Raw genomic sequence first — 24,554 nt, forward strand, 5'->3', positions numbered from 1 at the left:
GAAGATAAAATTAATAACAGCAAACATTTGAGCACTTACCAGGCACATGTACCATCTCAAGTGGTTTACATGGACCAACTCATTTAATCCTCACAACCTTCTATGGTAAGTGCTGCTATGATCACCCTTGCTCTGATAAGGAAACTGAAGTTAAGTGAGTTCCCCAGGGTCACACAGCTGTGCCTCTAACGTCTATCCCACAAACTGTAGATAACTTGCAGAAACCAAAAAGTGACTGAGGCAGGTGTATCAATTAGAGGTTTATTTATTCAAGGTTGAGGACACACCAAGGAAAAACACATGAGTCATCAAGGTACGTGTGGCCCATGCTTTTCCCAAAAGCGGCTTTGGGAACTACAGTGTTCGCAGGCGAGAGAACAAGCAGGAGGGGAAAAAAGGGAGGGAGGGTAGACAGTGAGGCACACAGTTGCATTTTTGAAAGGCTCTGGTTAGCCTCTGTAAATCTACATTTTACATGCTAAAAGAGAATAGAGGAAAAAATCAATTATGCATTGTCTTGTGCTCAGTAAATCTATATTTCACCTAAGGTAAAGTAAACATGTGAAAGGCGAGAGGAGAGGAAATGTGGCTATGACAGGGGTTGTGAAATTACAGCTATCTGAGAACAAAAGGAAGACAGTGTTGGTGACTCCATGCCCAGGCTTAACTTTCCCTTTGGCATGGTGAGTGTGGGGTCCTGAGATCTATTTTTCTTTCACATTTACAAATGTTAGTTAGTGGTAATTATTTCTCAAAGCCTGTCACACTGCAGGAAGCATTTTTTTTGTTTTTGTTTGTTTGTTTTTTAAGACAGAGTCTTGCTCTGTCACCCAGGCTGGAGTGCAATGGCATGATCTCAGCTCACTACACCCTCCACCTCCCGAGTTCAAGAGATTCTCCTGCCTCAGCCTCCTGAGTAGCTGGGATTACAGGCACACCATGCCCAGCTAATTTTTGTATTTTTAGTAGAGATGGGGTTTCACCATGTTGGCTGATGTCGAACTACTGACCTCATGATTCACCCACCTCTGCCTCCCAAAGTGCTGGGATGACAGGCCAGGAGGTTTATTTGTTATTATTTTGAATTCTTAATACAATGCCAAGAGGTAGAAATCAAATCACTCCTTTTTACAGATAAGATAACTGAATTCCAGAGAGCTAGGAGCTAGGTACAGAGCTGGGAGGCAACTGAAAAATTCAAGCCCAGCTCTGTCGCATCCCAGACCTCTCCATTCCACACAGGGCTTTCTGAGGCAAGATCCAGAAGCTGAATTGAAGACCTTAGACTCTGGGTAAGAATTTACCTTCCATTGTTTAATGGGTATAGAGTTTCAGTTTGACAGGATGAAAAGAGTTACAGAGCTAGATGGTGGTGATACTTTACCACATTATGAATATATTTAATACCACTGAAATGCAAGCTGAAAAATGGTTAAGATGGTAAATTTTAGGTAACATGTATTTTAACACAATAAAGATGGAAAAAAATTACTTTCCATAATTCCTTCTACTACTCTGAGAGAAGAAATAATTCTGGCTCCTTCTAAAATCTGAAAGAAAAGAGAGAAAGGCCGGGCGCAGTGACTCAAGCCTGTAATCCCAGCACTTTGGGAGGCCGAGACAGGCGGATCACGAGGTCAGGAGATCGAGATCATCCTGGCTAACATGGTGAAACCCCGTCTCTACTAAAAAATACAAAAAATTAGCTGGGCGCGGTGGCGGGCGCCTGTAGTCCCAGCTACTTGGGAGGCTGAGGCAGGAGAATGGCATAAACCCAGGGAGCGGAGCTTGCAGTGAGCTGAGATCCGGCCACTGCACTCCAGCCTGGGCGACAGAGCGAGACTCCATCTCAAAGAAAAAAAAAAAAAGATTCAGTGTCCCAATAAGGCAGAAGGATGTAGCCAACTACTCAATTATTTGACCTTTGTCTTCTTGGACAAAGAATTTGGCTGATGGCATTTTGCCCAATGCTTCTTGCCCTGCATTGAGCTCCCTCTAACCCAGGGCCTGCTGGTCACTTAGGGCAGCAGGTATCACACTCCAGCAGGCACCAGTCTCTTGCACATGCTGATTAAACACAGATTTCTGGAAATCATGTGTCCTTACCAAGACTTGTACATGAATATTTATAGCTTTATTCATAATAGTCATAAACTGGAAACACCCACGTGTCTAATAAATAGACCAACTGTGGTACATCCTAGAGTACTTCTGAGCGATAGAAAGAACAAACTTGGAATCTATGCAACAGTATGGATAAATCACAACATTAGGCCATGCCGAAAAATCCAGATACGAAAAGATGCATCCTATGTGATATCACTTATGTGAAATTCTATAACAGGCGAACTAATCTATGGTGATAGCGAGCAGATCAGTGCCTACCTTGGGCTGAGGTGGGGAGGTTAGAAGGGAGAGTGACTGCAAAAGGATACAAGGGAATTTTGAGGGGTGATGGAGAAGTTTTATATTGTGATTAGGGTGGTGATTACATGGTTGTATATATTTGCCAAAACTCATAGAACTGTAAACTTAAAAAGGACACCTTTTATTGCATGTAAATTATACATTAATAAAATTGATTTTTAAAGCTAAAAAAGGTTTTAAAAAACAGATCTTGGGCTGCATTTCCAAAGATCCTGATTCAATGGACCTGGGTGAGGCCCAGGAATCTTTATTTTTTTGAGACAGAGTCTCACACTGTTGCCTGGGCTAGAGTGCAGTGGTGTGATCTCGGTTCACTGGAACCCCCACCTCCCAGTCTCACGCAATTCTCCTGCCTCAGCCTCCCAAGTAGCTAGGATTACAGGCGCCCACCACCATGCCCGGCTAATGTTTTGTATTTTTAGTAGAGACGGGGTTTCACTATGATGGCCAGACTGGTCTTGAACTCCTGACCTAGTGATCCGCCCCCACTTGGCCTCCCAAAGTGCTGGGATTACAGGTGTGAGCCACCGTGCCCAGCCCAGGAATCTTTATTTTTAATAAAATACCTCATGTGATTCTAATGCAGGTAGTCAAAGGCCACACTTAGAGAATCATTACCCTGGAGGGTTTAAGGAAAACCAAATCCAGGGTCCCTAGAAAGGGTTATAGCTAATTGTTAAACTTTCCCTCCTTGTACCTGCAAACCTTTGCATTGTCAGTCAATAAATATTTATTGAACTGTTGAGGACTATGAACAACATTTGGCTGTGTGGTAGAAAGATAGATAAGATACCATTTCAGCAAACTAGATGAAGAGGTAGGACTGCTTCATTAAAAGAGGAATGAGTAGTCCAATTCCCTTCCTATTCTTTTTTGTCATTGTAGTTCTTAACCTCAAGGGCACAGAGTCCTTGGTTTATGACACCCTCCCAACATTGATCCATGAAAGCCTCTCTTTTACTTAAATAATTTATTTTAGTATTAAGAATTTAAATGTAAGGCTAGGCACAGTGGCTCTTGCCTGTAATCTCTGCACTTTTGGGAGGCCGAGGTGGGTGGATCACCTGAGGTCAGGGGTTCGAGACCAGCCTGGCTAAAGTGATAAAACCCCATCTCTACTAAAAATACAAAAATCAGTCAGGCATGGTGGCACACACTTGTAATCCCAGCTACTTGGGAGGCCGAGTCAGGAGAATCACTTGAACCCGGAGTGGGGGTTGCAGTGAGCCGAGATCATGCTACCGCACTCCAGCCTCAGCAACGGAGCGGGACTCTGTTTCAAAAAAAACAAAACAAACAAACAACAACAAAAAAAAACTTGAAAACTTTTAAGAAAAAAATAGGTTAACTTTCTAATTTCAGGGTAAGAAAAGGTTTTTCTTAAACAAGACACATAAAGCATCAACCATAAATGTAAGATTGATAAATATGATTACATTAAAATTGAGCTTCTACAAAAGAACACCTTAAAGAAAATGAAAACACGATTTACAAACTAAGAGGAGAAATTTGCAACACATGTATCTGACAGGATTAATATTAAGAATACATGAAGAACTCCTGGATGTTCGGTTTGTGTATCCAACTGTGTATTTGACATCTTCATTTGACATATTCAAATTATAAAACTAAGCTACGAGTACCAACCCACCCAAAACCTGTTCTCTCACCATCGTTCTCATTAGTTAACAGCAATCCCATCATTTTAGTTGGACAGGCAAAAAACCTTGGCATCATCCTTGAGTCTTTTCTTGCTCTTACACTTCACATTTAATTTATCAGCAAGTCCTGTTGGCTCTGTCTTCAAACTATATTCAAGTCCTTCTCACCACCTCCACAGATACCACCCTGACTCAACCAACTATCATTCTTCCCCCAGATTATTGCAATAGATTCCCTGATGGCCTTCTGTGTTTGCCTTGTCCCTTCATCATCTGTTCTCAACGTAGCAGCCAAAATGGTTCTTTTAAAATGTAAGTCATATCTTACCTCTCCTCTGAACAAAACTCTCTGCAGCTTCCGAAGTCGCTCTACAGGACACCCACTGGTCAACAAGATCTCCACGATCAGGCCCTCTCACCTCACTGGCCTCACTTCTAACTATTCATTCTGTTTACCCTGCACCAACCACACTGACCTTCTTGCTGTCTTGAACACTCCGGACACGTTACCACCTTGGGGTCTTTGCACTTGCTGTTCCCAAATATCCGCCTGCCTCTTTCCTTTACCCCTTCAGGTCTTTGCTCCAAGTCCACTTCTCAGTGAGTCTTCCCTGACCATTCAGATATTAAATTGCAAGCCCTTCATACATGGCTGCACTTTTCTCCCCATTTTCAACTTTATCTTAATAGAACTTCACTGTCACTTAGAATGCACATATTATGCTTTTTAAAAAATGTTTATTGACTCTCTCCCCGAATAGAATGTAAGTTCTATGTGGGCAGCAAATTTTGTCTTCTTATTGTTGTGTTCCCAGTGCCTCGCGTTCTCCAATTTGTTGGATTGATGAATTAACTAATGAATACAATCTCCTACAACCTTCCTCTGTCTCTTCTCATTTCCAGATATTTTCTGTGTCATCCCCCATGTTCCATTCACTCTGACTGCTACCCTGGCCTTCACATATGCTTTTCTCTCTTTTGGCTTAATAAACTCCTGTGCAACTGCTCAGACCCAGATCAAATACCACCTCCTCTCGTCAGCCTTCCCTCACTCCTCCAGGCGGTATCAGCCACTTTGTTCCCTGAATTTTCCGTGGTAGATCTCTCTACCATGCTGTACCTCAGCCAGGTGCACAGTGATCTCTCACTTGATCATGAGCCTCAAAGACAGTGGCTGTGTCTAATTCATATCTATATTCTCGGCACAATCCCTGGTTCTTCTCCCACCTGTCTCCCTTTATGACCCACACTAGTCCCACTGGCTTCTTTCTACTTCTGAACTTGGCCAAACCATCCAACCTGAAGGCATTTGCATGAGATCTACACAGAATGCTCTTCACACACACGCACGTCCTTCACCTGCTCAATGCCGTGCTTTTTTTTTTTTTTTTTTTTTTTTTTTTGAGATGGAGTCTCGCTCTGTGGCCCAGGCTGGAGTGCAGTGGTGTGATCTTGGCTTACTACAACCTTCACCTCCCAGGTTCAAGCAATTCTTGTGCCTCAGCTTCCCAAGTAGCTGGGATTACAGGCATGTGCCACCATGCCCAGCTGATTTTTGTATTTTTGGTAGAGATGAGGTTTCACCACGTTGGCCAGGCTGATCTCAAACTCATGACCTCAAAGTGATCTGCCCGCCTCGGCCTCCCAAAGTTCTGGAATTACAGGCATGAGCCATCGTACCCAGCCACCATGCCTGTTAGATTCAATCTTCAGGCCTCAGCTTAATGTCACTTCCTCAGGGAGTTCTTCCCCTAATCTCCCAGGCTAGGTTAGATACCATCCCTCCTCCCGTTTTATATTCTCAGGCTATCCTCCATTTCCTCCTTAACACTTTTCACAATTAGAATTATATAATCATTTGTGGGATTACGTATTTGATGTCCATCTCTCCCACCAGTCTATGATCCAGGAGACTTTCATTCTCCTGTACTTTACTATCCCCCAGCGCCTAGCACAGTGACTGACACACAGTAGGTGGTTGAAAGTCATGTGTTGAATGAATGAGTGAGTGGGTACATGAATAGATAAGCAGTTTGTCTTTTATTTACATTTTGGATAAATAAAGTGTTTATCAGGATGATGTGGATTGGGTTCCTGCTCACCTCTCCCCACTTGCTTTCCTATAATTTGATGAATACATCAGAGTATTATTTCTTTCACCTCAGTCTTGTGATTGCTACTTGATTTTATATAAAGGGATTACTGGTAAAGAGGAAGGATTAGTTTGGACTATGATCCATTCCTGATAATACCCTAGAGGGAACATTTTCTTGAGGATTAGAAAACAAAATTTCAGAGGCAAGATCCTGTTATGCATAGGGTTGATATTAGGCAACCAGATATCCTCCAGCCTGTGATTAGACACAGGGCAGATAGGAATTAAGCCTTAGGCACCACCCCTATGGAAGAAGGACAAGCCTTGTTGAATTATTATACCCCAATCATCCCAGCATGCGGTGTCTCAAAAATATTTCAGCCAATTCCCTAATTTTGAACACCACTAATTTTATGAACAAGAGCCCATTTCTTACATCTATTATGTTGTTAGACACAAGTTTTACCAATAAAAACCTACTTCTGCTATTCTCTGTGCTAATTAGTAAGACACCTGGTGTTGGTCAGTGATATGGAAAACAGAAGAGCTGGCAGCAGGTGTCCTGAGGTGTGACCCTTCTGAGTGAATGTTAATTAATCACCCCTGGCGTGTAGATTCCTAACTGGCTTAGTCAGTTGAGCTGCTATAACAGATTACCATTCACTGGGTGGCTTAAACAATAAACATTGATCTCTCACAGTTGTGGAGGCTGGGAAGCCCAAGATCAAGGTGCCGGCAGATCTGAACGCCTGGTGGGGACCAGCTTTCTGGCATGCAGATGGCTATCTTCTTGTTGTATCCTCACATGCCAGAAACAGAGCGAGCTACCTCTCTGACTTCTTCTCATCAGGGCACCAATTCCATTCATGAGGCCTCCACTTTCACGACCTAATCACCTCCCAGAAGCCCCACCTCCTAATATCACACTGGGGATTAGGCTTCGACAGAGGAATTTTAGGAGGACATATATATTTAAATCACAGCACAAACACACACAGGTATATCACGCCACCTAGAACTAAATATCTTACAGTAGATTGCAGACCTTATAACACTAAGGTTTTTTTTGTTTTGTTTTGTTTTTTGAGACGGAGTCTCGCTCTGTAGCCCAGGCTGGAGTGCAGTGGCCGGATCTCAGCTCACTGCAAGCTCCGCCTCCCGGGTTCACGCCATTCTCCGGCCTCAGCCTCCCGAGTAGCTGGGACTACAGGCGCTGCCACCTCGCCCGGCTATTTTTTGTATTTCTTAGTAGAGACGGGGTTTCACCGTGTTAGCCAGGATGGTCTCGATCTCCTGACCTCGTGATCCGCCCATCTCGGCCTCCCAAAGTGCTGGGATTACAGGCTTGAGCCACCGCGCCCGGCCTATTTTGTTTTTTTTTTTATAACCTGAGGTCCACAGACTCCCAGGGAGTCCTTGCATATAATTCAGGGAATCCAGATTTTGGGTGGTGAAAAATTACTTCTTCATTTTCATTGACCTCAGTATTTGCAAAACCTGTGATTTTGTCATCAACGGAAGTCAGATATTTTCATATCCCAATATAACTGCTGTGTATATCTTGAGATATCATTAATATTCATTGCCTCTTCTAGGTGATTCGCCCCACTGATAGATCTTTCATTAACTATATTACCGTATCACAGTAATTTATATGTTGCTATGTCATATATTAATATGTAATAAATCTATTTTATAATGGTTTGATAACTATATTGCAATAGAGTGGGTTTCCTTTATAATCCTATGTATTTTATTTTAGGCATTTATAAACATTAACTTAAGGGGGTCCATAATACAAAAAAAGAATTTCGGACATGCCTGAGAACCCTGTTGCCTCACAGGCTAGTCCTCCAACACATTGCTTTCCTTCTCAGCTTCTGGACTGATAATTTGCAATACAGTCTTTAAGATTCTGGCCGACCAGAAATATCTGATATTGCAGTGGCTTAGAATCATTCTGCCAGGATACTACTATCCATTGGGTTCCCAGGAAAGTGGACTCTGAGATTGAGATTTGCATGCCGGACATTTACTGGGGACTACACAAAACTTGACCTGTAAGGGGAACCAAGGATACAGGATTGGAAAGAGGGAGAGGCTGGATGATGGTGCAATCACAGCAGAGGGCTTAGCCCATCCAACGTGGCTGACCCCAGGGAAGGAGATGTCCCAGGGTGAGGCAGGGCCCTGTGGGGATGCAGCTGTTAGCTATCAGCTACCAATAAGCCCAATAATTTGGACAATAAGTGATTTGGTCCTGGAGGGGTCTGGGCAGCCCAACGACATCCAGGACACCTACCCTCCACCGCGTCCTGCCATGAGTCACCCACCTGCACAAGCTCTCTGTCTACTGCACAACCATTCTACAAGGCCACTTATCACCCAATTTTACATCTGAGAAACTGACGTTCGGAGCCAGTAGGTGATGCCTCAGTGAAGCGCAGCTGGGAGGGGCTCACCTGGGCGGCTCTGAGGTCTGCTGGGCTCCGGGGTCCCCTCCGTGTGTGGGGGTCAGTGTCGCCAGCTGACCCTTCTCTTAAATCAGACTGCAGGTGATACAACTCAACCAGCTATCCAAATGAGAATCAGTGAGCTGAAGAACTCTTCTGTTTTCACTCAAGCTTCCCTTCAGAGCTTGCATCTCCCTAACACCTCCTGTTTCTGATCTGAAACCTCCCTATTTAAGTCCACAGCCCTGGTATCTTCCCCACTCCACCACCAAATCATGCCTCCCACCGTCCTCTTCGCTCCTAGCCCTGCCACCCTTTGCATGAATTCCATCCTTCCCTTTCCACTGCCACACCCGCTTTCACCTCAGGAGCCTGAAGAGCTGTCTGGTGGCTACTGGCACCCTGTTCCCAGCTGTATTAGCCTGTTCTCATGCTGCTGATAAAGACATGGGTAATTTATAAAGGAAAGAAGTTTAATTGACTCATAGTTCCACAGGGCTGGGAAGGTCCCAGGAAACTTACAATCATAGCAGAAGGGGGAAGCAAACATGTCCTTCTTCACATGGTGACAGCAAGGAGAAATGCAGAGTGAAGGCGGGAAAAGCCCCCTATAAAACCATCAGATCTCGTGAGAACTCACTCAGTGTCACAAGAACAGGATGGAGGTAACTGCCCACATGGCTCCATTACCTCACACCCAATCCCTCCCACAACATGTGGGATTATGAGATTTGGGTGGGGACACAGCCAAACCATATGACTGGCCTACTTTCTCCCTCTCCCTGTCCCCACCAGCCAGACGGACACGCCTTAGTAGCCCCGATCACATCTGGTCATAGCTCCCCATCACCTCCCAGATTAAGCATCGGGTCTTCATCACCGCCTTCCTCACTGCCTATCACCTCCTACACATGCTCTGCTCAGGCTGCAGCTCATCTGCGTGACTCACTCCATACCCCACTTTTGCTCATGATCTTCCCTTTGCTAGAAACTCACAGAAGGAGTATCTGTTGAGTGCCTGCCATGCCACACACCGCTGAGGAGAGAGCAATGGAATGGGGTTGTGTGTTACAGGGCTTTATTCTTTACTGGAAAAGGCAGGCAGTGAACAAGTCAATCAACACTATAATCACAGATCCCAGCAATTGCTATGAAAGCAGTTTCTGCTGACCTTCCTGATCATGCGCCATGAGTGGATTACAGATGTGCAAAATGGGGAGCCCCTGGAAGTTTCTGCTACCACCTCTGGCTTATCCCTTCAGTCCAGCAAGCCACACAGAGTACTGTTTTCTGCCTCTGCCATAATGTGAAAAAGGCTTGAAAAGCATGAGTGGGGAAGTCCCATGTGAAAGGGGCGCTGTCAGTGGCCTGGCTGCTGCCTTGGCATTTGAGCTGAGATGGAAGAGAAGTCCCAGGTAAGAAGGTTCAGGGAAGAGCAATCCAGGCATGGAGGCCAGCAGGTGTGCAGAGCTGCAGGTGCTGGGATAACAGAAAGGAGTCCCTGGGACTGAGCAGAGGGGTCGGGGTGGGAGATGATGCAGGAGGAGCGAGGAGGGGCCAGATCCTTTCATTCATAGTGCAGCCTGCAGACCCACCTCACCTGGGAACTTGCTAGAAATGCAGAATTTTTGCACCACCAGAGAACTACTGAATCACAATTTGCATTTTATTTTATTTTATTTATTTATTTATTTTTTAAGACAGAGTCTCGCTCTGTCACCCAGGCTGGAATGCAGTGGTGCCATCTTGGCTCACTGCAACCTCCGCCTCCCAGGTTCAAGCAATTCTCCCGCCTCAGCCTCTCAAGTAGCTGAGATTGGGATTGCAGGCACCTGACACCAGGCCATGCTAATTTTTTATATTTTTAGTAGAGACAGGGTTTAACCATGTTGGCCAGGCTGGTTTTGAACTCCTGACCTCAAGTGATCCTCCCGCCTCGGTCTCCCAGAGTGCTAGGATTATAAGCGTGAGCCACCAACGCCCAGAATTTGCATTTTACTAAGATCCCAGGCAATACATATACACATTAAAACTGTGGCCATGACAAGGCCACATAGGGCCTTATAAGCCATGAAAAGGAATTTTAAATCATGTCTCTCTCTTTTCGAGGTCAACGCCTAGTGCTTATTCCTCTAGGAAGCCTGTCTTAATCCTTATAAGCTGTTGAAATTTACAATCTTGTAGGTGACTAAAATGCACTTGGCCCCAGTTACTGAATCAAACTGTTTGAGGTCCAAGAGTATGTCTTAGTCATCTTTACTTAATTTAGTTTTTTACTTTCTGTTTGTTTGTTTTGTTTTATTTTAAACAGGGTCTCACTCTGTGGCACAGGCTGGAGTATGGTGGCACGATCGCAGCTCACTGTAGCCTTGACCTCGTGGGCTCAAGCAATCCTCCCACCTCAGTCTCCTAAGTAGCTAGGACTACAAGTGCATGCCTCCACACCTAGCGGGTTTTACTATTTTTTGTAGAGACAGGGTCTCACTATGTTGCCCAGGCTGGTCTCAAACTACTGGGCTCAAACAATCCTCCTCCCTCAGCCTCCCAAATTGTTGGGATTACAGGCATGACCCACTATGCCTGGCCTCTTAGTCATTGTTATAATCTCCAAAGCCCCTTATAATATCTTGCTCATAGTTGGTAAATTGCCAGGAAGAAAAAAACAGAAGCAAAAAATAATACAGTCATGTACTGGGCTATGTTAGGTAGAGTGATACCATATTCAAGTAAGAATCTGAACTCTTTGCAGGGAAAGTGACAGAATCCAACTCTACTGGTTTAAGCAAAGAAAGGGAGAACTTATCTCCCATAAATGGAAAAGTATAGGAGAATAGCTTCAGGCATGGCTGAATCCAGGTGTTCAAACTATAATATGTAATCAGGAATCTGTTTCTCTCCAGTTCTCTAATTTGCTTTCCTCCATTCTGGCTTCATCTTTAGGATCAAGTCCACCTATTGACAAAAATGGCCTCCAGCAGTTCCAGACCTACAGTGAACCAGCCTAACAACCTGGAAACAAGAACCCTGTTTCTCAATTGTTCGTTCGTTTGTTTGTTTGTTTGTTTGTTTTGAGACAATCTCGCTCTGTCGCCCAGGCTGGAGCGCAGTGGCATGATCTCGGCTCACCACAACCTCCACCTCTCAGGTTCAAGTGATACTTGTGCCTCAGCCTTCTAAGTAGCTGGGATTACAGGCATGTGCCACCATGCCCGGCTGATTTTTGTGTTTTTAGTAGAGACAGGGTTTCACCAGGCTGGTCTCAAACTCCTGACCTCAGGTGATCCACCCACCTCAGCCTCCCAAAGTGCTGGGATTACAGGCATGAGCCACTGTGCTCGGCCCTCTTTCTCACTGTTGATGACTTTGGTCTTAGGCCAAAGAGGGGTCAGGAGGTAGGATTTAGCTCCACCTGAACCACATGGCCTAGGAGTGGGGGCAGGGGAGATCCCTAAAAGAAAATCTGATGCTGTTACCAGAAAAAGGAGGAAGGATGTTGAGCAGAGGGCAAAGCCATTCACTACAGCTGACATCAGACAGATGCTGTGCTAGCATTTAAAATCAGGATGTGGAATAATATTTGTTAACCTGGGGAAAAGTTCATAGAGTCTTGTTAAGTGAAAAAAGTAAGCTGCGTAACACTACTGTGATATGATACCATTCCAAGGTATGACCCAATATTACAGTGTAAGTATGCCTAGAATTAATTATTAAGGCAATATCCCAATGTACCCTGGTGAAATGGAAAGTTTCCTTTTTTATATTTGTTTGCAATTTTAAAATTTCTATACTGAGTGTCTATTGCATTTACTATAATTTAAAACATATTTTAAAATCAAGATGTACGTGAAGATTGATTTTGTGTGTCGACATGGCTGGGCTATGGTGCCCAACATTATTCTGGATGTTTCTGTGAAGGTGGGTTGTTTTTTTTTTTTGGATGAGATTAACATTAAAATTGGTGGACTTTGCGTAAAGCAGATTGCCACCTATAACATGAGTGGCCCTCATTCAATCAGTTGAAAGCCTGAATAAAACAAAGACCAACCTTCAGGAGCAAGAAGGAATTCATCCAGCGGCTGACCTTGGACTTGAACTGCAACTTTTCACAGAGTCTCCAGCCGGCTGGCCTATCCCATTGGATTTTGGACTCATCAAGCCTCCACAATTGTGAAAGCCAATTTCTTAAAGTCTCTCTCTACACACACACACACACACACACACACACACACACACACACTCCTTGTTGGTTCTGTCTCTCTGGAGAACACTGACTAACACAATCCAGCTCCTGCCTTCTATCAACTCCCCATCAAAGATAAGAGCAATCAGGAAGCTTGTGTCCCAGCCCAGGGCTATCTCTTACCAGAAGGTTGGTCCCAGGCAACTCCATTCTTCCCTGAGCCTAGCTTCCTTGTCTCTAACCTGGGGTATGACTCACTATTCCCACCTCGACTGACTGCCAAATGGCAGGGACAGGGTCAATGATATTCCCACAGTGCCCATCCTTAGTACAATTTTCTCAACACTGACTGCCAGTCACTTATTTCTGAAGATTAGGTGCTGCCATGAGTTTCTTTACACAAGAAGTCAGTGTGGAAAAAAGTAGAATAAAACAATAAAATCTCTCGAGCTGAGAGACTTTTCTAGTCACTGATGAATAGATAAAAAGAAACGTCTGTTTCATCTTCACACTTACAACACCAGCAATGTCAATACACTTCCCGATCTCATCATTAGCATTGAGCAGACTGCTTAAACCCAACAAGACTTAGCTCCCAAAGTAAAGGGCCTTTTCCTCTTGGGTCACGTCTCTGGCTTTGTACTTTCTTTGTGCACGAAGATCAAATGTGGCATGAAGTGAGAAACTCACTTCAAACCCCCACTCCGAATCGCCGAACAGGTTCTAAAAGCCCTGGGGCTGAAAGGCCCCTCTCCTGATTCCAGCCAGTATGCACTGGACATGCCCAGAAAGGAAGCCCTGCCATTGTCCGGGATGTGTCTCATTGACGTCACCAGCAGTCTTCCTTCAGTCTCCCAATGTCCCCAATGCTTCCCTTGGTGGTCAACTACCCAAGTAGTTCTCTTGTGGCTTCAGGAATGCTCAAGGTGACCCCCAGGGCCTGTTGAAACAGTCCATTAATGAAAATCATTCTGTCCAGCCTATTATTCTTATGTATCTCAGATGTGGCAGCCCCTTTAGAGAACAAAAGAGTTCCATGCTTCCTTCACTATGTGGAAATGAAATTTACAGATAATTTTACCTCCCTGCACATACAATTAAAAAAAAATCAATAGAAAGTCCTATCTATACTATGAAGAAGGAATAAAAGTAATTTAGGATAAAAACAGATGTCATGTAGAATAAAACAATATCCATGCTGTCAATCATTCCACAGTGTTTATGAGTGTCTCCCTCCAGGCAAGGGTGTCAGTGCAGAACAGCAAAGAAAACTGTCAGGAAGGGGGATGCAGCATTGAGGGTGTGGGCTTTCTAGCTCAGGCAAGACCTTACTGGAAGTCCTAATGAAATAATTAGATGCTTGCATCTCCTGTGTTAATGAATTCAATGAATATTTACTGAGTGTTGACTGTGGGGCAGGCACTGTTCTAGGGGACGGAAAGTCAGGAGTGAACAAACCCTTTCCCCCCCGGGTTGCCGTTCCAGGTAGGGGCATAAGTTTCAATGTAAGAGGAATAAGGAGATCAGGAGCCAGTGTCTACAAGGAAATCAAATGAGCTGCAGGTATGCAAGGACATGAGAAGAAATGTGAGAATATATCCTGCAGGAAATGGAGGGAGAGAGAGTCATGGTCACCCCCAGGTCTCAAGCCTCCCTGAAATTTAGAGTAAGAATGCTTCACTGGAGCAGGGTGAGAAAAGAAATATATCTGTGTCATCTTAGAAGATACCCCAGACTTCCCAGATCTCGACACCTTCAGAAACAGAGACTAAAAGCAATGCCCAGGCATCCTCCTGCCAACCTCATAGAATCAATGTTGGTTTTTCCATCTCCCTAGAATGCTCTTTGCCCAGGAATCCTCACAAACTCTCTCCTTCACTTCATTCAAATGTATGCTTATGAGACCCTTTAGGGAGGGCATTCGTGTCCACTGTATGCAAAAGAGCTCCCACCCTCACCCCATCCCAGCCTGCCCTCATACTCCACTCCAATTGTCACTCACCACTCCTCAACGTTGTGTGACATATTTATCAGTTCCTTTGGTGGTTGTCTTGTCTCTCCTACTCAATCTAAATTTCATTAGAGCAGGGGCCACCTGTTTCATTCATTGCTGTCACATCAGCAATTGGGACACTGCCTGGCACACAAGAGGCCCTCAATAAATATGCGTATGGGCTGAGTACTGTGGCTCACATCTGTAATCCCAACACTTTGGGAGGCTCAGGTGGGCAGATTGCTTGAGCTCAGGAGTTCAAGACCAGCCTGGGCAACATGGCAAAACCCTATCTCTACAAAAATATAAACATTATCCTGGTGTGGTGGTGTGCACTTATAATCTCAGCTACTCGAGAGGCTGAGATGGGAGGATCACTCGAGCCCAGGAGGTGGAGGTTACAGTGAGCCAAGATCATGCCACTGCACTTCAGCCTGGGCAACAGAGCCAGATCCTGTCTCAAATAAATAAATAAATAATAGAATTAATATCTAGTGATGTGTGTGCTAGAGTTGGCTGACTCCAGCTTAAGAGAGTCAATTGCATGCCTCTGGTCCCAAATGTGTATTTCATGATGTAGGGTTGGTATTTTAAAATCTGCCATGATAGGAGTATTTACACCACAGTAATTGGCCAATGCTACATGTCATAGCTCCTTCCCCCACTTGAAGGCTGGTTGTTGCACATTTATCAGTACATCACTGGACATAAATAAATATATGCTACTAGACTATATCGCCTTTGTAGACGTGGCTCCCTTACAGCTCTGAAGACAAACCATTTCAACCCCAAGTTGCTGCTTCTGTCATAGGCCCAACAAACAGGTTGAATGGCAAGAAACCCGAACACCTTATATTTATTCTCTGCACACAACGTTACTGATATTAGTCTGCAAATGCATTCTTCATGACACTACAGCCATCTCAGCTAAGAGGTAACCATTTTTTTTGCCCTAGTAATTAAAAAATGGCAATTGCTAGTCATTAAAATAGGAAAGTAGATAAATAGCGATGATAATTACTGCATTTTTCTCTTCAGAGAAGAGAGCAATACTGTATGTAGTCATTTTTGATAAATACAGAAAATAAGTAATTATTGCTGGAGCTATTCATTATGAATCTCTATTCGCCATCTCACTTCTGCAAACACCATTCATTGTTTAAAATAATGGTTCTAGGCCGGGCGCGGTGGCTCACGCCTGTAATCCCAGCACTTTGGGAGGCCGAGGCGGGCGGATCACAAGGTCAGGAGATCGAGACCACGGTGAAACCCCGTCTCTACTAAAAATACAAAAAATTAGCCGGGCGCGGTTGTGGGCACCTGTAGTCCCAGCTACTCGGGAGGCTGAGGCAGGAGAATGGCGTGAACCCGGGAGGCGGAGCTTGCAGTGAGCCGAGATCGCGCCACTGCACTCCAGCCTGAGCGACAGAGCGAGACTCCGTCTCAAAAAAAAAAATAAATAAAATAAAATAAAATAAAATAAAATAAAATAAAATAAAATAATGGTTCTAAAGGGCAAGGCAAACTTCTCATTACCAGCTGGCAGGCACCCGTGGATGGAGAGGTGGTGGGCACACGGGGCAGCTTGGCAAGTTGGTCATCTCAGTGCTGATTGTGAAAATAAGTTTGAAAAGATAATCTTATCTAACATAGAAAAAAACAAAAAGAGCAGAAAAGAGTGGTGCATCTGTCTGTGGGCCAGCCAAGGGCGGCTGCAGGTCAGGAGCTTTAATTAAGCAATGTGCCGTGGGTGGAGGGGAACTTGGTGTCCACTCAGCCACAGTGCTGTTTTCATGTCTAACCTTGATTGAACCAAGCTTCTCAGAAAGCCCAGCCCTAATGGAAAATAAATTTCACTGAATTCGAATGGAGCCATTAACGTCTCCCTTCTCAGGTCTTGAAACATTTATTTGCTTTAAAATACATGCACTCATCTCAGTTCTATTAGGAGTCAGACCCAGCTTTTGCCTGGAAGCAGATTTATCTCTGCCCACACCCTCCCACTCCCCTTGCTGCTCTCCTCCCTAGGCAGGGCTGAGCCACAAGGGAGAAGGGACCGGGGCAGAGGGCAGAGCATCCTAGGGGCTCCCCTCCTCATCAGCTCATGGGAGTTGCCTTAGCACCACCCTGGGGTGCTGAGTACTGATGAGCCCCAAGCCCCTGTCCCTCCAGGAACTTCCTTTATGATCTGAACAAGTCCTACTCTCAATGATTGGAGAAAAAGTCTTTTTTTTTTTTCTTTTAATTTGAGACAAGGTCTTACTCTGCCACGCAGGCTGGAGTCCAGTGGCCTGATTGTGAGCTCCCTGGCTCAAGTGATCCTCCCGCCTGAGCCTCCCAAGTGACTGGGATTACAGGCGCATGCCACCATGTCTGGCTAATGTTTTAATTTTTTGTAGGGACAAGGTCTTGCTTTATTGCCCAGGCTGGTCTTGAACTCCTAGACTCAAGTAATCCTCCCAGCTCAGCCTCCCAAGATGCTGGGATTATAGGTACGAGCCACCTGCCTGGCTCTGGAGAAAGATTCTAAATCCAGTGTCAGGAATTTGTTCCAAATGCTGGCTCCATCATTTGAGGAAGTCTGTCTTCCTTCATGGGTCTTAGTTTCTTCATCCATTTGGAAGGACAGGCTGGATCTGCAGTTCCCGGGGTGGGGTGGGGGGTACTGTCCCTATGAGGTGTTTTGGAGATCTTCCAGAGCATCTCTAATTATCACAATGATTAGACACACCATTGGCTTTCAAGGGCATTGGCAGGCAATGCCTGGGACAGTCTTGCACAGCAAAGAACTGCTTCACGTCCTATGTGACTTTCAAAAACCCCACTGTACATTCCCATACCTGTGCGACCTTGTGAAGTCGCTTTGCTTCTTCATACTTTACTTTCCTCTTCTTTTTTTTTTTTTTTTTTTTTGAGATGGAGTGTCGCTCTTGTTGCCCAGGCTAGAGTGCAATGGCATGAACTCGGCTCACTGCAACCTCCACCTCCCAAGTTCAAGCGATTTTCCTGCCTCAGTCTCCCAAGTATCTAGGATTGCAGGCATGTGCCACCACGCTGGCTAATTTTGTATTTTTAGTAGAGATGTGGTTTCTCCATGTTGGTCAGGCTGGTCTCAAACTCCCGAACTCAGGTGATCCACCCGCCTTAGCCTCCCAAAGTGCTGGGATTCCAGGCGTGAGCCACCACGCCCAGCCTACTTTCCTCTTCTTTAGCTAAGAAGTATTGTTCTCAAGGCTCAGGCCAGGTTGGACAGTATAGGAGTCTATGAGAAGAATTCAGATAAGTATGTTCATTCATAACAAATATTTCTTGAGCACCAACTATGCACTGGGTTCTGGGTTGGATGCTGGGGATACAGCACTCAGTCAGACATATGTAGTTCTTGTCTGCACAGGGCTCATATCCCAGTGTACTCAAATCTGTGATTCTGGAAAGGATGTATGTCCCTTTAATAATTAACACTCAGTCTCCATTTATGTGGCCCCATTAGGTGCCGGACATGGAGCTACTACTAGAGATTCAGAGACGAAGGGTGGTAGGCAAGTGAACAGCAAACCAGAGGTGATGGAATCCGTCCTGCAATGCAGGTTACATACTACAGGATGACAGCTACTATTTGTCACACACTTACTATGCGCCGGACCAGGAGAGGGACTTTTTTTTGTTGTTGGAGAGACAGGGTCTTACTCTATCATCCAGACTGGAGTGCAGTGGCACAATCACATATCACTGCAGCCTCCACCTTCCGGGCTCAAGCAGTCCTCCAACCTCAGCCTCCTGGGTAGCTGGGACTACAGATGCGCATCACCATGCCTGGCTAATTTTTTGTACTTTTTGTAGAGTTGGGGTGTTGCCACGTTGCCAAGGCTGGTCTCAAACTCCTAGGCTCAAGCAATCCACCTGCCTCAGCCCCCGGGCCAGCCCACAATGTCATTTGGGCCTCACAACAGCCACATGGAGTAAGTCAGCCTGTGTGTCACTGTCAAAATGTTTGCCATTTGCACCTGCCACCTTTTGTTATTTATTTGACATTTTTCTTTAACTAACTCGCATAATTAAACCAATCCTTGTCCTAAGTGATAATATCTCTGAAATCATAAGACTGAGGAGGTTGCGGTGTATGTGTGTAATTAATACTTTGTTGTGGTTGAATGCGTGTGACCCCTCAAATTCATATGGTAAAACCTGACCCTCACTGGGATGGTATTAGGAGGTATGGCCTTTAAGAGTTGATTAGGTCGGGAGGGTGGCGCCCTCACGAATAGAATTGGCATCCTTATAAAACAGACCCCAGACACATATACATGATGGAATACTACACCATAAAAAAGAATGAGTTCATGTCCTTTACAGGGACATGGATGAAGCTGGAAGCCATCCTTCTCAGCTAACACAGCAACAGAAAACCAAACACCACATGTTCTCACTCCTAAGTGGGAGCTGAACAATGAGAACATACGGACACAGGTAGGGGAACAACACACACCAGGGCCTGTTGGAGGGATGGGGGCAAGGGGAGGGACAGCATTAGGACAAATACGTAATGCATGTGGGGCTTAAAACCTAGATGACGGGTTGATAGATGCAGCAAACCACCGTGGCACATGTATTCCTATGCAACAAACCTGCACATTCTGCACGTGTATCCCAGAGCTTAAAGTAAAATAAAAATAAATAAATAAATAAATAAATAAATATTTTTTTAAAAAAAAAGGAGACCCCAGAGAGCTCTCTAGCCATCCTTCCATCATGTGAGGATACAACAGGAAGTTGACAGTCTACAACATGGGAAAGGGCCCTCGCCAAAACCCAACCCTGCTGGCACCCTGATCTTGGACTTCCAGCCTCCAGGACTGTGAGAAAAAAATGTTGCTTAAGCCACTCAGTCTATGGTTCTTTGTTAATAAAGAAATACCTATAAAACAAATATGTAATGCATCAAGAAAGCATACCTATAAAACAAATGTGTAACAAGTGAACATTTTAAACTGTTTGGGCACACTTAAATCATCTTGTGTTTCAGACACTGGGAAATGTTGGGTAGATGGGCCTGGGTAAGGAATGCTAGCTGCTATAAAAGCAACATGCCCAACGTTTATTTTTCATTCGTGTCACGTCCAGTGTAGCTGATTTGGGGTTGGAAGTTCTCCACCAAGTCACTCAGGGACCCAGGCTCCTTCCATCTAAAAGATCATCCTCCTGGAGCCTTAGAAGCTTCCCCCTGGATTCTCAGCTCCCAGCTCACAGGTGCAGGAAGAGAAGTCATCACATGCTATTGGTCAGAGTCCATCAATATGACCCCTCCCTAACAGTGGGGACACTGGCATATGTGGTTTGTCCATGGGCCGTAGAGGAAAGAAAAACAAGTTTTGGTGAAGATCTAGCATGGTCTCTGCCACACACAGATAAGAATTTTTACTTTGGAAACACTAAGGCAAGAATTTCCATTTTACAAGGGAGGAAATAGAGGCTTTGAAAAGCGAAGTGCCACTGAGCGCAGAGGCTCACGCCTGTAATCCCAGCACTTTGGGAGGCCGAGGCAGGAGGATTACCTGAGGTCAGGAGTTCGAGAACAGCCTGGCCAACATGGTGAAACCCCATCTCTACTAAAAATACAAAAACTAGCCTGGCATGGTGGCAGGCGCCTATAATCCCAGCTACTCAGGAGGCTGAGGCACGAAAATCACTTGAACCCAGCAGGTGGAGGTTGCAGTGAGCTGAGATCATGCCACTGCACTCCAGTCTGGGTGACAGAATGAGACTCTGTCTCAACAACAACAATAACAACAACAACAACAACAACAAAAGGGCCAGGTGCAGTGGTTCACACCTGTAATCCCAGTACTTTGGGAGGCTGCAGTCGGCGGATCACCTGAGGTCGGGAGTTCAAGACAAGCCTGATGAACATGGAGAAACCCTGTCTCGACTAAAAATACAAAATTTGCCGAGTGCGGTGGCACATACCTGTAATCCCAGCAACTCAGGAGGCTGAGGCAGGAGAATCCCTTGAACCTGGGAGATGAAGGTTGCGGTGAGTTGAGATCACGCTATTGCACTCCAGCCTAAGAAACAAGAGCAAAACTCCATCTCAAAACAAAACAAAAAAAAATGAAGTGTCTTTCCCCAGGTGACACAGAAATTAAGAAGTAAGGCTGGATCCAAGCCAAAGCCTATGTTTTAACCTCCCTCTCTCTGTGCAGCTCAAGGATTGCCATAGTGCTATCTCCTGTGAACTTGCTCCTGACCTCCAGGTCTGCACCTCAAACCTTCAGCAGATGTCCTTACCTGGTGTCCCTCCAGCACTGCTAAGCATGTCCTGAACCAAGGTCATCCTTTCTCCCCACTTCCCAAGGCCTGTTGCCTTCTCCTTCTGAATGTCCTGTTATAGAAAAGATCCACTTGGCCGGGCACGGTGGCTCAAGCCTGTAATCCCAGGACTTTGGGAGGCCGAGACAGGTGGATCAAGAGGTCAGGAGATCGAGACTATCCTGGCTAACACAGTGAAACCCCGTCTCTACTAAAAACTACAAAAAACTAGCCGGGCGAGGTGGCAGGCGCCTGTAGTCCCAGCTACTCGGGAGGCTGAGGCAGGAGAATGGCATAAACCCGGGAGGCGGAGCTTGCAGTGAGCTGAGATCCAGCCACTGCACTCCAGCCTGGGCGACAGAGCGAGACTCCGTCTCAAAAAAAAAAAAAAAAAAAAAAAAGAAAATGGATCCACTGATAAAGCCAGAAAACTGGAGCTTCTTCTAGAATGTCCCTGTCTCAGAGTGCATTTAGCTGCAAGTAACAGAAAACCCAACTCAAAATGACTTAAACCACTAGAAAATGCCTCACCTCCTATAAAAACAAGTCCCCACATGCAGGTGTTTCGGGATTGGCAACCCTGAAACCACACAATCTAAGGACCCAGGTCCCTCTCTGTCTTCCCACTTGACTGCCCTCAGCTCCTGGCTTGATCTCTTCAAGGAACTCCACTGTAGTCCCAAAATGGCTGCCTGGTTCCAGGGAACACATACAGAAAGGAAAGTTTCTACTTAATAGTCTTCTGCCAGGATTGTGTCACATGCCCATTCCTAAACAAGTTGTGGGCTGGGGCTTCCCATGGAATGAGCAGAATGTCTGAGATTAATAATGGTTGAACTTTGTACATAGACATGGCAGCTGTTCTCCACAACAATCCTTTGGTTTCAAAACATTCTTTTGGTTTTGTAAAGGATGAGCACCTTTCCTGCCAAGAGAGGATGAGCACCATACAATATCTGTACACTACCCTCTTCCTTACTCCAACTTCTAGCGAATCACCACAGCCTGCTGATTTTACCTCCTTCATTTCTCTTGGTTCCATATCTTACTTTTAATCTCCATTTAAGCTATTATCATTCAAAACCTCGGGAAGTTGGGCAAACTTTTAATAGTGAATTACTTCATTAACATATAAATCCTTAAATGCTAAAAAGCACATTCGTTTAAATGGTTTGTTCTGTCCAGTTGCTCCAGCAAATCATCTTTTCCTCACAGATATACAAAGATAAATTTTATTCTGGTTTTTGTGCAAATTGAAAGAAAAGAATAAAGAAATTCTAAAAGTGAGACATCAGAATTCATGGGTTGGTACTGTGTTTGATGTTTTCCATTTCTAGAAATAATTATGACTAAAATTATTATAACATTTGGTTTGTTTTTTTAGACAGGGTCTCACTACCATCACCCACACTGGAGTGCAATGGTGTGACCACAGCTCACTGCAGCCTCAACTTCCTGGGCTCAAGTGATCCTCCCACCTTAGCCTCCCAAGTAGCTAGGACAACAGGCATGGACCACCACGCATGGTTAATTTTTGTGTTTTTAATAGAGACGGGGTTTCTCTATGTTGCCCAGGCTGGTCTTGAACTCCTGGGCTCGAGCCATCCACCTGCCTCGGCCTCACAAAGTACTGAGATTACAGGTGTGAGCCATCATACCCAGCCTAGAATCTGATTTTTGAAGATGCCTTAAATAACTTTTAAGGTGGCTCATGCAGAGTATTTAGATTATAGATATTGGTAGCTAACTACCATTTGAAAAATTAGTGAGAAGTATTATGACAAAAATAGATACATATATGCATTGTACATATCCAAAACCTGCAATCAGCTGGTTGCAGTGGCTCACGCCTGTAATCCCTCACTTTGGGAGGCGGAGGCAGGCAGATCATCTGAGGTCAGGAGTTCGAGACCAGCCTGGCCAACATGGTGAAACCCCGTCTCTATAAAAATTAGCCAGGCATGATGGCAGATGCCTGTAATCTCAGTTACTCGGGAGGCTGAAGTGGGAGAATCACTTGAACTCGGGAGGTGGAGGTTGCAGTGAGCTGAGATTACACCATTGCACTCCAGCCTGGGCAACAGAGTGAGACTCCATCACCAAAAAAAAAAAAAAGAAAAGAAACCCTGAAATCTCCCTGTAAAGAAACCCTCTACCTACACTGATCTTGTGATATCATAAATACTAATTTTATTCTTTCGGTTGCCAAAAACCTTGTGTATTAATTATATATTGTGGCATAACAAATTGTCCCAAAATTTAACAGTTTAAAAAGCACACATATATTATCTCAGTTTTGTGGGTGAAAAATCTGGATATGGCTTAGCTGTCCCCTCTGCTTTCGTGTCTTTCTCAGGGGACAGTCACACTGTTGGCTGGTGCCGTGCTCTCATCTCATGGCACAACTGGGAAGGATGCACTCCAAGCTCATGTGGTTCAAGATTCAGTTCGTCAGGGGTAGCTGGACTGACATCTTCAGTTCCTGGCTGGCTGCTGCTCAGGGGCTGCCCTCAGTTCCTTGCCATGTGGGCCTCTCAACAAGGCAGACTGCGTCACTGAAGTGTGCAAGCCAAGAAAGCAATGGAGAGAATCTGCTAGCAAAACAGAAGTCACAATCTTGGTGATATATCCACAGAAATGAGATCCCATCAATTTTGCCATAATCTATTCATGATTTAAAAAAAAAAAAAAGTCAGTCCAGGCGCGGTGGCTCACGCCTGTAATCCCAGCACTTTGGGATGCTGAGGCGGGTGGATCATGAGGTCAGGAGCTCAAGACCAGCCTGGCCAAGATGGTGAAACCCCGTCTCTACCAAAACTACACAAAATTAGCCGGGTGTTGTGGCACACGCCTGAAATCCCAGCTACTCAGGAGGCTGAGACAGAAGAATCGCCTGAACTAGGAGGGCGGAGGTTGCAGTGAGCCGAGATTATGCTACTGCACTCCAGCCTAGGCAACAGAGTGACATTCTGTCTAAAAATAATAATAATAATAATAAAATAAAAAAATAAAAAAAGTCACTAGGTCCATCACAGACTCAAGAAGAAATAAATTATACAAGAACATGAATACCAGGAGGTGGGGATCACTGTGAGCTGTGTCATAAACTGCCTATCATGCCTTGGAGTCATCCTCAATTTCTCACCTTCTCTCATATTCTCTATCCAATCCTTCAGGCAGCCCAGCAGGCTGCACCTTCAAAGCAACTGACTCAGCATCCCTCAGTGGCTTGCTCAAATGTCACCTGTTCAGTGGCATTTAACCATCTTACTTAAAACTGCAACTCACCCACGGACACACACATTCCCCCTCCTCTTCCCTCATTTTCCTTTATAGCACCAATCACCATCAGACATTCCAGATATTTAATCGTCTTTTAAATTTGCTCTCTCTCCACCTTAGCATATAAGCTCTACGAGGGCAGTGGTTTTTACCTATT

General features: G+C 44.9%; 1 long non-coding RNA gene across 1 annotated transcript in view; it reads right to left on the bottom strand.

Annotated features, from left to right (window-relative positions):
- The window catches only part of LOC112429475 (uncharacterized), a 56,486-nt gene that overhangs the window by 25,786 nt on the left and 6,146 nt on the right, over positions 1–24,554 (bottom strand). Inside the window, exon 3 of the long non-coding RNA XR_011608903.1 lies at positions 20,774–20,871. This is a non-coding gene — a long non-coding RNA (uncharacterized lncRNA). The remainder of the gene's footprint in view (positions 1–20,773; positions 20,872–24,554) is intronic.

Source organism: Macaca nemestrina, chromosome 10 (assembly GCF_043159975.1).
Source record: "Macaca nemestrina isolate mMacNem1 chromosome 10, mMacNem.hap1, whole genome shotgun sequence".
Taxonomy (NCBI): domain Eukaryota; kingdom Metazoa; phylum Chordata; class Mammalia; order Primates; family Cercopithecidae; genus Macaca; species Macaca nemestrina.